Source organism: Helicoverpa zea, chromosome 16 (genome assembly GCF_022581195.2).
Source record: "Helicoverpa zea isolate HzStark_Cry1AcR chromosome 16, ilHelZeax1.1, whole genome shotgun sequence".
NCBI lineage: Eukaryota > Metazoa > Arthropoda > Insecta > Lepidoptera > Noctuidae > Helicoverpa > Helicoverpa zea.
In genome coordinates this window covers 4557434-4574925 of record NC_061467.1, presented here as the reverse complement: position 1 = coordinate 4574925, position 17492 = coordinate 4557434, and the positions used below count along the sequence as shown (strand labels likewise).

The following is a 17492-nucleotide window of genomic DNA, read 5'->3' as shown; positions in this document are numbered from 1 at the left end:
TTATCTTCTAGGTAGCTGTCAGACAGGTACTTATCTAACGTATCTTATCGCTGGATATTGCACATTTCCTTCACTTTTAATAATCCATTTGCAATACGAACATAATCGGTCGTACTTTCTATATCTTGGATAGTATTAGCATGGCATTTTCCTAAGGTCTAGCTAATAAGGAATGCCAGTTGTCTACAAGAGTGCGACACGCGCATTTCTCACGATCCAGTCTCGAACGTCAACGCGACGTGTTTTGCTCGTCGTGATCTAGAATGATCGATAAAAACTCCCTACACACGTAGGCAGGCAGCAAGATAGATACTTTATGTATGTTCATATGTTATAGCTTTATTTAAAAGTGAGAGATATAATATATTTTCCATGAAAAGCAAAGCCTTAAAAGCTCTAACAAAATAAAATTCTTTAATAATATCCAGTTCGCTTCAAGCGACCTTCAAGACAGTAATAAATGAGCAGCAAAACTATATTTTTGTTTTATATTGTTAACTTAATAATATGACAATCTCGCAATTTATCATCCTTCTATATATCTACTTAGTTATCTGTTGCGAAAAACTAAGACATTGCAAAATGCACGACAAAGATCTACGTTAACAACCTCTCGAATACCTAAATGTAGAATAACATAATAAGATTATCGATTAATTTGCTATCCGAGAGCAATCGATCAATCGGATAGTAAAGTAGCGAGTAATGGAGACATGTCATCAGACATAATAACAGTTCCAAACTCAAGGATGCTATTTCGAAATTAGATCATTATAAATCGTCTCTGGATATCGATAAATCCATCGATGCAATATAATTATGTACTTTTATTATCGCCTATATCCTATATTTTATTATAAGAACTAACAGAGCATTGCCAAATAACGGCCTATATGTGTGGCGCAACAAAAAATAGGGTTGTTGTTCCGTAAAAATGCAATACGTAGTTTTCGCGACCTGATGTAATGTGCCCCACAGCCTAACCTAATGTGTTCACGGGTCATTAATTTGATGTCTTCGTTGCAGGTCACGGCGTCATGGGACACACAACACTAGTGAATCTGACCAAGTGATAATATAATACAAAGATAGTGTTTATGTAATGAACTGTACAGTGGGTGCCGTGCCAGTGTTGTGTCATGAACAGTGAAACGCCTCCACATCTCTAAACACGTGGAAATGAAAAGAGAAAAGTACAAGAACTCTATCCGGGAACACGGGTGAGTAACATAAACTTATTCTGACATTTAACAAGGTTACAAAACTCGTTAAGCTCTCTCAATAACAAGGAACTCCTCTGAACTAACGCTGAAGTTACATTTAATTGTTATATTCTGGGTCACGCTGCAAACAATAAAGAATTAGCCATTATTATCTAATGTGCGTAATATCCAGCGAATCAAATTTTATTATTCTTGTTGCTTGAAAGTAATTATTTCAAAACCACACATTGTTTGAAAGCCTATAACGTAATGGATTCGTGTATTGGCGCAAGAGCTGGTAATGTTTGCCCAGATGTACACCCAGAGCTTACAATATAGTCCACGACAAGGTGTAACGCACGACTAGGCAAAGAGAAACCGCGAAAAAACAATGGCGCTGTAGCCGCGCAATACAAGCATCTGTGTGTGTAATCAACATCACGGTATTGAAATATGTTCAGCAAACTTTGCTATTGTTTTGTTCATAAGTATTGTTAAATATTTTCAAACGCTAAAAGCCCTTTACTCCGACCGTGACCAGTGCGGCTCATGGTCATCCAAAGAACAGATTTAAAATTCATTAGCGATAAAACATTAGTAATTATTATATTCGTTTGTACTCTGAGCTCCCATTATGGAGTTCTATAATCACTAATGACAAATCGAGCGGCAAATAGTTCGAAATAACAAAATGCAAATGGTAAGGTTATTGAAGAATGAATGCATGTTTGTGTGAATGCTAAAGATTTCGGTTCTAGGTTACGGACATGGACAATAAACTATTAGAACGAATACTACTGCAAAGTTTTTTATGTGATAAATACACGATCAATTTGCTCCAATATAGAACGTTCAATGATATTTTTATTTGCACTCGACAAAAAAGATACCAAAACAGTTGCGTGCAAAAACTCATTGCGTTGAATGAAGACAACAAATAAATACTAAGTTGGGTGTTTTTTTGATAACTGGAGATTGACATGAATTTCGTTGTCGAGTTTAAAAAAGTTATCATTCAAGCAGAAAAGGACGCGTAGTAAATTTTGTAAAAATCGCAGAACCTTTTTCTTATTTTAAGCTTTTTATCTCATTTTAAATCAAATATGAAAATAAATCAACTATTCTGCTAATTGCATAAATCGTAAAACGGTTTTTGGGTCTATTTCTTGTCTATTTCGTGGAACTTGGGCCTAGTTTCTGCAGATATTCTGGTGACATCACACGTGATAACAATCTATTCCACAACCTTGCACAAGTACATGAGAATACTAAACAGGATTGCACATTTGCATTGCTTTCCTATCCATTATGAAACGTAATGACCGATAACGGGCATCGCAACTCCAAAATACAATAACTAAACAAAAAGTGAGACTTGAGTTCAACGGCGAGTGTGCCACTGTGCCACTTACTCAGCAGCTGATTTCGTGATGATATAATTGCGCCGGCACAGCGATGACGTAAATCCTGGTAAAGCCCGGAGTGAGGTGAAAGTGTAAATAGCAGCGGTCTGCACCTCGGAACCCTGACACCGCACTGCGATCAGCTAACTCCATGATATTGTATTACTGCGCTGCACATGCCCTACGGTCAACATTTGATCGCTTGCAAGCAACCGAGTCTGTGAGAGGCTCCATCGACGCGGAAGTTTAATGTCAGGGTATTTTTGTAGTGAGTCAAACTTGACCTTTAAGAATGTTGGTGAAAACGTAAATTACCATTTTGCTGTAAGATATAAGTCCTTGTGATGTGCGTGAAAGAAAGTGTGCTTTCTAGTGGGTAAGTGTTGCACAACCACGACAGCGACGCGGCGCTCGGCTGCGGGAAGCGACAAGGTCGTCATTGTTGACGCACCTTTGTTTTATTTTTGCCGTGAATTGCGCGAAGCCGCAGCCCGACTGGTCATGACCATAACTAAATTATACTTCAACCTCAAACTTTGGATTTAGAAATACGAATAATTTATTCACTAGAAGAAGCTGCTGATTTATTCACTTACTACTTTTTCAAAAAGATTTATTACATAATATCTAGATTATAATATGAAAGTAGATAGAAATAATGATTTGAAAGTGAACTTTAGCAGTAATTTGCACGGACCCGCATCAGTCGTGACCGTTTTAATCACTCAATAGAACGCATTATAGGCTGTCCAATGCCATTTGATATACGAGTAGCAGAGGAAAAATACGAGGGTATAAACGTACCCACAACTAAGATGTGTTACTGCCTCCGCTTTTTTATGTCTTGTTCACAAAGACGTAAGAAGGATACGGAACAATTACGGTTTCATTTGATCCGTCTGCTCAAAATGAGTCTCATTACTATTATTAGTGGGGTTTTGCCTGCCGGATCCGGAAGAATGGTCATTAGGCGTGCTTCACACGCGGCGCGGCGGCTGCGCGGCCGTGGGCGCTGCGTGCGCGCAGGCCTCCTTGGGAGGTTCGCCTCGTTGCGCAGTGGGGCGACGCGCCGCGCCCGCGCAGGAAGCAATCACAGATAATCATCGAGCTGCTTACTGACATTAACATTCATCAGCGAACACGGACGCACAAGCAAAACAATTGAACATCAAAGTCAAAGTCAAAGTCAAAGTCAAATCATTTATTTCATTTAGGCCTTTACAAGCACTTATGAACGTCAAAATTATAACTAAGTTTGATTCTAGTTGCCCATTCCAAAAGTAGCTTCCTATGGAGAAGAACGGGCAAGAAACTCCATGGTTACTCTTTTTAAAAATAATATAGTATTACAGTTTGTATGTATTGATACATACAGTAAAAGCATGTGAAGATCATGTAGAATCGCAAAGACAAATGAGGATAAAGTGACAATTAAAATGCTACATGGTGTTCACATTTACAAATTGGTTTATATTTTGGTACAAAGTTACAAACAAATTTTAATAATCAAAAGATGAATACAATTTTATTTGCTGGTGTAGTTTTAATTTGTTAATTAATTAGATATTGTCAGTATGTCCTATGGAGCAGGACCAGCATGTTTCCAAGCATTTTTATCTTGAATGTAATCTTCTAATTTATAATATGCTTGCTTACAAAGTGTGGCTTTTATATGAGTTTTAAACCGCAAGTCATTCAATTCCAGAATGTTGTCTGGTATTTTATTATAACATTTGACACAATATCCCATGAAAGATGTATGTACTTTAGATAATCTAAACTGCGGGATAGCTAACTTATTTTTATTTCTAGTGTTATAATTATGTCTATCACATATTTTATCAAACAAATGTAAGTTTTTTCTAACATACATGATATTTTCATAAATAAATTGGCAAGGTACGGTCATGATATTAATTTTTTTAAACAGTTCCCTAAGAGATTCACGACCACGTAAGTTGTACATAGCTCTGACCGCTCGCTTTTGTAAGATAAATATGCATTCAATGTCAGCAGCTCGTCCCCACAGCAGAATGCCGTACGACATGATGCTGTGGAAGTAACTAAAATATACCAGTCTAGCTGTTTCTACGTCCGCTAGCTGCCTCATCTTTCTAATAGCATAGGCGGCCGAGCTAAGACGACCCGCAAGAGATGTTATGTGGGGTCCCCATTGTAGTTTTTTGTCAAGAGTGATTCCCAGGAAAACTGTCTGATTTATAAATTCTAGTTTTTGACTATTGAGTATTATGTCACATTCACTACTTTTTACATTTGGCAATGAAAATCGAATGCATTTTGTTTTTTTTTCATTAAGAGCCAAGTTATTTGCGTTGAACCAATTTTGAACCTGGATAATGGAATTGTTTACGTCGTCTAGGTTACGTCTACGTCGATCAATATTAAAAATAAGAGAGGTATCATCGGCAAACAACACCATCCTAGGTTGATTATCAAATAGATAGGGCAAATCATTAATATAAACTAAAAAGAGGAACGGACCTAATATGGAACCTTGTGGTACGCCCATTGCCATCATTGAGCCTAGTGAATTTACGCCGTTTACTTGAACTTTAAGTTGCCGATCGTTTAGATACGATTTTAATAACTGGAGGGATGTATCTTTGATTCCGTAATGCTCTAGCTTCTGCAAAAGCGTTTCGTGATTTACGCAGTCAAACGCTTTTGAGAGATCGCAGAAAATTCCAATCGAGTCTTCAGCTTCCTCCCAAGCCTTAAAGATGTGCTTGATCAAAGTTACACCAGCATCGGTTGTACAGCGACCTTTGGTGAAACCGTATTGTTCGTTATGAAAAATGAAGTTTTTATTGAAATGGCGCAACATTTGTGCAAGCATCAACTTTTCGAATACCTTGCTGAGAACCGGTAAAACAGAAACGGGTCTATAGTTGTTTGATTCTTTGCTATTTCCCGATTTAAATAAAGGTACTACTTTACTGTGTTTCATTAGATCAGGAAACACGCCTTGGTCTACGCTAACATTAAAGATGTAAGCTAAATAGGGTGCAATAGTTTCAATAATTGACCTACACACCTTGACAGACATACCCCAAAGATCTTCTGTTGATTTTATTTTAAGATCTTTAAAGGCCTTAACAACAGCCTCGGGGCTGGTATGTTGAAATTTAAATACTGAACTGCATGGCTTTACATTTGTTTTGAGTAAATCGATAGATACGGCGGTTGAAGAATTTAATGATTTTGTAGTTTCGAAAGGTATTTTGGTGAAGAATGCTTGAAACTCTTGAGCTACTTCAAGGTTACCGTTGATGAGGCCTTTATGAGTTTCTAGGCTAAAATCAGTTTTGCGAACTTTTCGCCTACCTGTTTCGTTATTAATTACTGTCCAAGTTGTTTTTATTTTATCCTTAGAATTTTTTATTTTATTTCTAATATGAATAGATTTAGCCTGTTTACAAACGTTTTTAAATATTTTCGAATATTTTGAGACGTGGTCACGGAAACTTGGATCGGTGCTATAAGGCTTTAAACCATAAAGTTCAAACAGCTTTTGTCTACTTTTACGAATACCAGGAGTTGCCCAGTCACTAAATAAGAACTTGGACTTAATCATTTTAGTTTTAACTGGAAAAGCTAAGTTGAATTGTTTGTTTAATATAGAGAAAAAATCGGCGTAAATATCACTTGAATTTTTAAGATTTAAGCTATGTGCACACAGTTTATCACCTAAAGTTTGATTGAATTTATCGATTTTTTTTAAAGTATATTCCCTAAATTTTATTTGTGTTTTCTCTGGTGGAGAGTTAGTGCGAAAAGTGACAACTTGTCCGCTGTGATCAGAGGGCAAGTAATTCACTATTTCCTTATGTAGGTACTCACAGCTGCAAAAAACATTATCTATACAAGTAGCAGTAGTTGGTGTTATCCTAGTAGGTTCTTCGAAAACGTTACGCATATTAAATGATTTAAAAAGATTTAAGAAACTCGAACTTACAATATTACTTTCTAAAATATTAATATTGAAATCGCCACATATAATGACTGACTTACTACTGCTACTGACTTTTTTCAAGACATCTTCCATGACAGAATCAAATACACCAAGATTCTGGTGTTGCGGTGGTCTGTAGACACACACTAACACATGCTTATCTAGCTCAACACAGGACAATTCAATATTATGTTCCACTGACATATCAACTATATCTTTTCTTACTTTATATTTAATAGGATTTTTTACTAATATTAAGGAGCCACCATGTATCATGGATTTCCGGCTAAAGTAACTAGCTACAGAATAATTCTCAAAATTAATAGATTCTACTTGATAATCTTTCAGCCAATGTTCTGTAATACAAATTACATCAAACTTGGTTTGTTCTAAAACTAATTCTATTTCAAGAAGTTTAGAAGAGCAACTCTGAATATTTTGGTTGAAAAGTTTTAAAATATGTTGCTCACTCTTATGTTTTTTACAACTAACTAAGTCGCCAGAAGATAACTTGCTACTATCTTTAAAATTATTAAATACTGGAATATCTTCTGTTGTCTTAATAATTAGTTTAAATTATTTATATCAGGAGTGTTCTCCACAAATGATAAAACTTGCATAGAAGAATCTATGTTACCGGTGTGTTCAATATGGTTAGAATGTTCTAACATATTGGTGGTGGTGGTAGTGGTGGTAGATAGTATTTGTGGACCCCCCTTCGTACACGACGTCATCATACAACAATCTATCAGTGTGCTGTTAGTGTAACTATACAGCATACCCTCGTCCCTTACCCTATAGTTTATTATATTAGATATAATATTGTCAATATTATAGGCTATCAACATAGCAATAGTGTGTCTGCAACTACCAGGAACAGATACTGCTCCCTTGATCAATGTGAAATCACTAATAAACTTATTAGTGTCAAAATATAAAAGTTTGTCGCTATGACAACATGTCAACATGTGTAATGTGCAGTTTAAATTAAATATACATTTATTTTGATATTCTGAAAAACTATCAGAATAAGGAAAAGCACATAACATTAATTTTCCCATATTCAAACTAAGTAAGGTGTCAATACCTTTCACAATGTCCTCTTTTGTTGTACCATAACTACTGCCTAACAATAGAACTATTATAGAATTACTATCTAATGTTATACTGCTAATTTTCTCAACAATTTGGTTAAAAGTTATGTCATGGTAACTGTGATTAGTAAAGTGATGGCTAAGGTAATTGTGTAAAATTTTTCCAAAGCCAGCACCCAATGCATCTGTGAAGAGCAAAGTATTACATTTTTGCATATGAATATTCTCTGTAGCAGTTGTAGGTACAGATATATCAGGCAATGGTATTGAAGGTGATGGTTGGCTTGCACTATCACATGAAAGGCTGTTTGTCAGAGACTCATACCTCTCTGTGTTGGACTTCACCAGGTCCATCAGCTCCACTGCCTCAAATAACCGCTTGCTTAGTTGTTCTTGAGAAGACTCATATTTACTAAAAATATCCTTTAACAAAGACTCCTTGTATTTTAAATCGTTTTGGAGCTGCTGGGTTTCCATCTCATAAATAGATTTATAATATTCTAATTCAGCAGTACAGGAATTCAGTGTCTTAGTTAAGCTAATACGGTCCTTCCTAAGAGAAATGTTTAATTTTAAGAGATGTTGTTTTTTTACATATCTCTTTGACCGTTTAATGAATTTATTGATTTTAATATATTTCTTTAATTTATTATGACTCATCATAACTACAGGACATATTGGAATGGTATCATCACCAGTCAAGTCAATAGTTTCAGCTAACCTACATGGTACCTTATCTGACCTACAGGCAACTAACTCATCAAAAAGGTTGCAAGTATTAGTAACCTGTTCATTAATCTTACTACATTCTAATATAGATAAAGCCTTATGGGCATTACATAACTCCTGTTCTAATTCTGTGATGCGCTGTAAAGCCAATTCATGGGTGTCACTGCACTGATGGAACGAGGACATCTCTTGTTGAAGCTGAGTGTACTGGTCGAGCACATCCATGTACTGTATGTGCAGCTCGGCCAACTCACTCTTGAGGGAAGTGTTTTTGTCGATTATGTTCTTCACTTCGACTTCACTGTCATCCCTCTCTTGGAGTAGCTGCTTGCACAAGGTTTTAGTTGACTCGAGTTCCCTCAGCGCAGCTCTGAGTTTTTCTTCCATGTCTTTGACTGTGGCTCTACGGGTCATCATCTCTAATTGTTGTATTGTTAGTACCTAAAAAGTTAAAGAATAGCTTTAAAGATGTTGATTAATGTGTTAGTGAACAAAGGAAATAGACTGTAAAGGTATAGGGATTTGTGAAATTTGGAAAATATAGAAGTGGACTATAAGATTATATTTTTTATATCAAAATGGAGGGTAAGCTTTTTATTAATTTTTAAATAAAGAAAGGGGAAAGTATATGATATGGAAGGTTCGCAACAATTAGATATTGATTACACAGTTATGCAAAATACTAGGCTAAAGCATAAGTGTGGTAAACAACATTATACAAAGTTGGGATTTTTGTAATAAAGGTCAATCAAATAGTACAATCTTGTAGGTCAGCAATGTCAAGGTTTTACAGCAAAATTTATTGGTGGCAGAGTAATTTGTAATGTTATTGTGTGTAGGCGAACGTTATCGTCGTCAATTCTGTTTTCACAAGTTGAAGGCAGAATGAGACACTAACTGTGCCGGTGTGCACTGCAATGACAGTAGCTCATAACAATGAGCCGTGTATTGCTTTGGGTGTAGTGTATTGTTGGTGTAATGTTGTGTACACGACAATGTTATTAAAATAAAAACACTATACTCCCCGGGTTTGAAGTAATATTCAAACTTTATCCTTTTGACAGCCGGCACATTGAACAGCTGATTATAAACTTGTTTGAAATTGCAAACGTCGTCACGAACACGAGAACAAAACTAAGTTTAACAATAATTTGATAGTTTTATCTATTTTAATTGCACAATTAACTTAAATTAGCACTAGATTTATATTTTTAGAATAAAAATTATCTGCAGAGCCGTTTTTTCACGACCTGCTCATAATGTTGCCACAGCAAAAAAAAAAAAAAAAAAAAAAAAAAAAAAAAAAAAAAAAAAAAAAAAAAAAACCTCCTCATCCTCATCCTGCGACCACTCCATAATCACTGACACCTATTATCTTAGAGGTTGAATCTTCATGTCCCCATTATTGTACAGATTTAATTTTAGTTTTAATGCGAAGGAAAATAAACATCGGATGCATTAAGATGTCTTTAGGCTTACCTTTGCGTTCCTTAGTGGCAATTCCATTTGCTGATGTTGTGTCGCAAGATATTAATGATGTTATTCACGACATAAATAGTTTTATACAGTTGAGCTTAGATACCTACGGTTGAAGACACACATTAGTTAAGGGATTATATTTTTTGCTGCAAAAACCCAACCTCTTATAATATACTTCCCTCAACCTTAACAAAGAAACAGGTCACCTTTTGAGTTTGAATGTCGACTATAAAATGTCACGCAAAGTTCAACAAACAGACAAATTATTAATATGTTGTACACACTATTTTATAACTCATTGATATCATTCATAACACCTATTGCTCTTTTATAAGAACTAAGTTTAAGGACCTTTAAAGTATAGGTAGCCATTAAGATTTTTTTATTCATTGACATCAAGAGATGACTGCAAAAAACTCGTATCTTGCTAATAAAAAACTACATTTTAAGAATTTAAATGACACCTACCCATCTAGTCGTTTCTAAAGACAAAAACAAGTATTACCATACATCACCGGCGGCGATCCTAGAAACTTTCTCTATAAGACATAAATGCCAAAACATTACAACCCGCGGTATGGTGAGTATGACCAGTCGGCCATGTCATAGTACCTACGTAACGCGGAATGTCGCGGCACCCTCACGCAATGAGGCATTTACGAAGAAAGTGCCACCAACGTGACAACTCGCATGGTTACTGTGCCCAATACTTTACTTTGCGTTACATGACAACATTATTTACGTTATGTGATTTATGTGGGAAAAAACATTCATAATTAAGATTTTAATAATTAGCATTAAGTTGTGCAAAATGGCTTTGTGCTACTTATAGTGTACTCTGCTATAACTGTAGAAGTTACATTTAAATTAAAATTCTAAATATGCAAAGTCATTCTCATAAACAACTGAATATTTAAATATCTTGCATTTCCTACCCATTCTTGATTCTATGTTGATGTCATGTAGAAAGTATAAAATTCAGATAAATCGATCTACAGCACCATTATTGCAGGTGTCAAGTTGGATCATCGATTAATCTGTAAAGTTCGCGCACGTAATCAAAACGCACATTCCTGCGCGTGAGCAACAGATCTCATGTTTCAATGAACAATTTGTTCCAATCTCTTCATAATTGATTTACCTTATGTACGCAGTTCTCGATAATTGAGCCTTTTCTTAGGAAATGATGTATTTGCACGTGTGTACCGCATCACGATTTTTCTTTAATGATGTGGTCTCTCATATTTACCATCCAGTCGAGTTGATATCGTATTACACATACTTAGTACTTAAATAACAATGAAACACGTAGCACATTATCTGAAAATTTTGAAACATCTACGCAATCGTGACTCCAGATTAGAATGTGTACTATAAAAGCGAAGGATATTAACGAAAGCAACTGCATACGCTATATAGATACAGATAGAGAAACTCTAGGTACCTATTCGTGTTTCAATTTTGACTAGCAACTGTAGCCTTTGAATGGACATTGTTCGAACTGTCTGATATTATTAAAATAGTCGCGTGTAATGTGTGCTTAGCAGTTTTTCAGAACACGGCACACGTAACTTATCAATGTAGATCTTAGGCTTCAGCAATTCGAGAAAACGGACTACGACAGGTGTAAGACTCTCCAGGTTGTAGTGGTGGAAAGTGTCTCTAGTATACTCGTTGGAGAAAAACCAGTTTACTAATTCAGTTTAAAATTAGCTTTTATTCGCAAGTTTCACAAATTCATATTATTATCTAACTCAAACACAAAATTACCACCATTAATATCGCTCCCTCAAAATGCCAACCCCGACCAGCCAAGTCCCGTCTTTCTTTTTTCCCTTCTTTTGTTTTTCTTCTTTTTTAAAGAAACCCGCGTTCCGTCTGACGTCAGTTGTCAGTTGCCAGTTCGCAAAACTTTTTACAATCGAAAGAGTTTTTAAACACTATTAAATTGTAAAACCTTACATTCGACCATCCTGATGTCGTGTATGTCCTCATACACGTATTCACCAAACGGACCTTACACTTGGCTGATCGTGTCCTCGAGAAATCAAATAATTTAATTTAAAATTTACAATACAAATATTTGCGATAAGCGTCAAATTAATACATAGCTATAATTCTGATTCTAGTAAAAAAAAAAAAAAAAATATTGAACAGAACTATGAACCAACTATTAAATTTGTTAAATCATTATTCCTAAAAAAAACTTATTTAATTTACAACTTCAAAAGAATAATAACTTGAAAACAATATTAATACAATTATTATGTTTTAACCGTATTTAACTAGGTATCTCGAACTCCATTTTCGAGAAATAATCTAACCATCTAATAATCATAACCAACGATTTGTCTAAAACTCCTTGTCTAAGACTTAAACCTTAAACCATGAACTTGCCTCGACTCCACTTTCAAGGACTTAAATAACCAAAACTTGCCTCGGACTCCATTTTCGAGGACTTAAATAACCATAAACTTGCCTCGAACTCCATTTTCAAGGACTTAAATAACCAAAACTTGCCTCGAACTCCATTTTCGAGGACTTAAATAACCATACATTTGCCTCGAACTCCATTTTCAAGGACTTAAATAACCAAAACTTGCCTCGAACTCCATTTTCAAGGACTTAAATAACCAAAACTTGCCTCGAACTCCATTTTCAAGGACTTAAATAACCAAAACTTGCCTTGAACTCCATTTTCAAGGACTTAAATAACCATCTTAACAGGTCGAGGCTCGACTCCATTTCGCCCTCGACCTGGAACAAAATAAATAAAATACAGTAACGGTAATCTGGATTAACTAATTATAGTTGAAACTAGTAGGTACCTATGTAAATTATAAAAGTGAATTTAAACTAATTTCTAATTGTAAAAATTTCTTATTTTAATTCTAGTACGTAGTCGAAACCATATTTGTACGTCTCACCGTACATAGCGCACTATTTTAATTTTAAGATCTACATTTATTTTTACCTATGTTTTACAAATAATAAATACTTTGACTACTTTGACTTTGAAATAAAAATAGAATAACATGTTGTAATAAAATTAAAATACATTTTAAAATTTTGTAGAAAGATGAAATAACGTAAATATATTATATAATCCCTACTTAATATTATAAATGCGAAAGTAACTCTTTCTGTCTGTCTGTCTATCTGTCACACTTTCACGTCTAAACCACTGAACTGATTTTAATAAAATTTGGTACAGAGATAGAGTTGGCCTTGAGAAAGAACATAGAATAGTTTGATCCCGAACTTTTGAAGAATTCTCTTGAAACCGCGATATAACCGAACTCTACGCGGGTGAAGCCGCTGGCGGAAGTTTATTTCATATAAAAACTCAAAAGTCATTCTGATGTTCCGCTATTTCATCAACGCTTGCATCATCCACAGAGCCCGTTCCATCATCAACCTCTAAAACCCCTAACAGAATGGTTTTATTAATTGGTAATCCATAGTTTTATTCGGTCTTTATTAGCTACGGTAGTTTTCTATACAACGTTGTTGGGTCTATTCGTAGTTCCTGATTCTGAACAACTTTCAATACATTGACCTACCCTATTGCATTTATTACACCGGACTAAGGGCTTTGTGCATTTCTGATAGGCATGTCCAATTTCTTTACAATTGTAGCATCGTATATACTGATTTAAAGGTCCATTAGAGTTTAATTTATTGTTCGGTTTATCGTTATCCGTCGAGTTCAAGTTGCTGTTATTATTTGAAATTTGTTGACTAAAACTTTCTTTGTTGTTGCTACACAAAAATTTTAAAAGTTGATCAGGCTCAATACAACGCAATGCTAAGGCACTAGACCTCAAAGTTCTATCGTTAATGCCGTGTATGATGCAATCGACGGCTTTCTTACCCGTTATTTCACATTGGTTTAAAAGCGCCAGTTTTTCGTAATAATAGATTTCAATTGGCTCATTAGACTTACACCTACGGTTCAACATATCCTCCAGGGACTGACCAAAATTCTGTTCGCTGTTGCATTAATTAATTTAGTCTGCCACTCATTCCAGCTGTAGAGTATCGAATCTAGACTCTCGTACCAGGTTTTGGCCAGTCCTTGCAGTTTCTGCATAGCAAAATGTACAATAGTCTTGTCATCCCAACCATACACAGAAGCACATTCGTTGACCTTCTTCAACCAAACATCCATGCGCTGGCTTTTGTTAGTGGGATTAAATTCGGGCAAGATATTTTTATAATCTAAGTTTCTGTAGCTCGCATGTGTATTCTGAGAAGGCTGAGGCTGCAAACCTCCTTTAATAGACTGAATTATTTGTAAAATATCCTTGGAGGAAAAAGAAGGACTACATGACCTTTGCAACCGACGCCCGTTGCTAGCAGACTCGCGCTGTCTCTCGTCAACCCCGCCGTCCTCTTGTCGCCTTCGACGTGCGCCATGCTGCCGGCTTTCTCTCTCACGCTCTTCCTGCAGGTCTTGCTCTAACAAACGAAGACGTTCTCGTTCTCGCTCCACCGCCACTTCACGCTCCCTCAAGCGTTGGCTGTGGCTTCGGCTGTGGCTCCGGCTATGGCTGTGGCTCCGGCTGCGGCTGCGGCTGCGCCTTCCACTAAATCGCGTGTGGCCCCGAGACGTGGACTCCAGACGATGATGACTTGACTCACGTTCGGATCGTTGATCCATGGCCAGAACGTGATATTTGTGGCCTTGGTGATCCCGCTTCTGAATTGTAAGACTCTCCAGGTTGTAGTGGTGGAAAGTGTCTCTAGTATACTCGTTGGAGAAAAACCAGTTTACTAATTCAGTTTAAAATTAGCTTTTATTCGCAAGTTTCACAAATTCATATTATTATCTAACTCAAACACAAAATTACCACCATTAATATCGCTCCCTCAAAATGCCAACCCCGACCAGCCAAGTCCCGTCTTTCTTTTTTCCCTTCTTTTGTTTTTCTTCTTTTTTAAAGAAACCCGCGTTCCGTCTGACGTCAGTTGTCAGTTGCCAGTTCGCAAAACTTTTTACAATCGAAAGAGTTTTTAAACACTATTAAATTGTAAAACCTTACACAGGTAACTGAGTTTTATACGAACCCAGTTTTTGGACTTGTAATTTTAGACTTGTCTGAATAACTATTGCGATAAAGATGTATAAGAGTAGATAAGATACCTACGCAGACAGATACATCCAGCGTACAAAGTAAGTATTAAGTATCTTTGAAATGGTGTCAGTGCAATGTTTTTTCATTAGCAACAACATGTAACTATGTAGTCCACAGCTGACTCAATGTCACACAGATCAATTAAGCATTTCCGATTGACTTTTAAATCTAGATCAAGATTAATGGCTAACCAGTGATTTCATTATAAATACTATGTGTCAGTTTTTTATTCGTCTACAACATATTTTGATTAAGTACTAATACTTTTTTGAGAACATTGATTTTCTGGGCTTTTATTTCTATTTATTTGTTAACATAGCTCATGTTTTTAATAGCTCCTATTTGTAATTTTATAATACTATGATGCAACGTAATCATTATAGAATAGAATTATTCTACAATGTGGTTCCAAACATAACGTTCTAACACAAAGCTACGCCCACGCGCGGATAACTTTGTAAGATTATTAACACATACTTAATGCACATACTTAATGGATTATATTATTATACAAATATGCAGCATAGAGGCAGTTAATGCGGGGACTAGTTTAATCAAAGGTCAGCCGGGACTACCGTCTCCATGTAGGTAGGTACTGCGTGACTAATGTTACGCCTATCGAAAGATCAACTAATATTCAATATGTCACCATTCTCATATCTTATAGTATCGACTAATGTGTTTTATATTGCATCAATATTGTTTGACGCAAAACCAAAAAAAAATGTCTCAATATAACAACTCACAAAGTCGTGACGGATCAGAGGTTATGGAGTTCAATTCTGATGCATTTATCTGCTTGTTTTAGTTATGTAACATTGTGACTTTTTAACTTATTTTAAAACATACTAAAAAAAGTTACAAAGATGATCCGGATAGGTTTGATGCTGTCTTTTCATAATAAGTATTTATGGAATCAAGATTATCTATAACACCACACACAACATGATTATCCACATGATTATCTATAATTAAAAATTCTAAACAGTCACGCATCCTTGGTTTGAATAAGTCACTGCTTCTGGAAATTTCTTGGAAATACATTAATGGTTCAATGTCTCTCACAAGGCAGTTTTCCGTACAAGCTTAATTTCCATAATGACGTGCCTTCCGAAGCTTGAACATGTTTCGATTTTATACTTGAAAAGTACAAAAATACGTCTCGGACTTTTCCCAAGCATATTGAAATACAAGTGACTCAGCGCGATCAAGTTTGGGAGGAAATTGTACAGATATCGAACTGGTTTCGGAATTATACGTCATCAACAACGTCAATCCGCAATAAAAATATGGCCCCAATCTTTTCAATCTACTTCGATAAAAGTCAGTGTAGTGTATGCAGGTACATGTGCATCATTGTATAGGTTATGTCATTATTATGACGCCTCGTGCGCATACGTCACTCGGTTATAAATACCGGATCGAGCGGTGGGGAGTCAGTCGTTGTCAGACTGTCGACCTGTGTGGTGGTGCGTTGGCGAGTCGATTAACATAATAAAATGAGCGTACAATACATTGGCGACGAGGATAAAACCGTGAGTGTTTGGACCAACAGTTACCTATTATCTAATTTTTATAATTTTGAACTACCTATTAGTTCTGTGATCCAGAAAAATATTTGATATACAAGGTTATACTAAATAATTTGTCCTATTCATGCCTATACCAAATTAATGTATGCTAAATAAGCTTTGACAACAAGTAACCTCTGACCGATGTTAATATTCAATCATATTAAAAAGAGCAAAAGGAAAGAAGGAAGGGAAGAGAGTAGAATGACAAAGTATACATAACTTTTATGTTCATGTATGTATCACCCGAATTGCAAACAAATTTTAATCTTTTTACGTAATTCTTTGTTTAAGTTTACCTTGTTACAATTCTAATGGAAGTAGCAATATTTATTGCAGGTGTTAATATTTATCAAATGAGTAATTTATAATACAAAATCATTACTTGGTGATCAGTTTACTCATTCTTAAACCTGCATCAAAGTTTATTCAATAATAGGCATATATTGGAAGCAATATAAAGTTGCTGGTTGTTGAATTGTCGTCAAGACGACTTTAGCAGTGGTGGGATTTCCTAGAGGATATAATACAATAACCTATTTGCCTTATAATCAATTGTGTTTAATAATTGTTGTGCTTGCATGCCAACAAGGCGGAATGTACACGGATCTTATTATGTTGTTTACAATCCTATTTTGTAAGTGCCTGCATTCTAAGCAAATAAAGACCTATTCTATTCCAAAAATCTGCTGGTCATTAAATTGACAGCTTGACGGTTAGCAGTAGTGTATATCTACTGGTCATTAGATTGACAGCTTGGCAGTTGGCAGTAGCGTGTATCTACTGGTCATTAGATTGACAGCTTGGCAGTTGGCAGTAGTGTGTTTCTACTGGTCATTAAATTGACAGCCTGATTGTTGGCAGTAGTCTATATCTACTGGTCATTGAATTGACAGCTTGATG

General features: G+C 35.7%; 1 protein-coding gene across 2 annotated transcripts in view; it reads left to right on the top strand.

Annotated features, from left to right (window-relative positions):
- Positions 1–17492, top strand: part of LOC124637320 (dual oxidase maturation factor 1) — a 68395-nt gene that overhangs the window by 13259 nt on the left and 37644 nt on the right. For both annotated transcript variants that reach the window (XM_047173681.1, XM_047173684.1), the window contains exon 2: positions 1027–1220. The gene's annotated coding sequence lies outside the window, so the exon portion shown is untranslated. The remainder of the gene's footprint in view (positions 1–1026; positions 1221–17492) is intronic.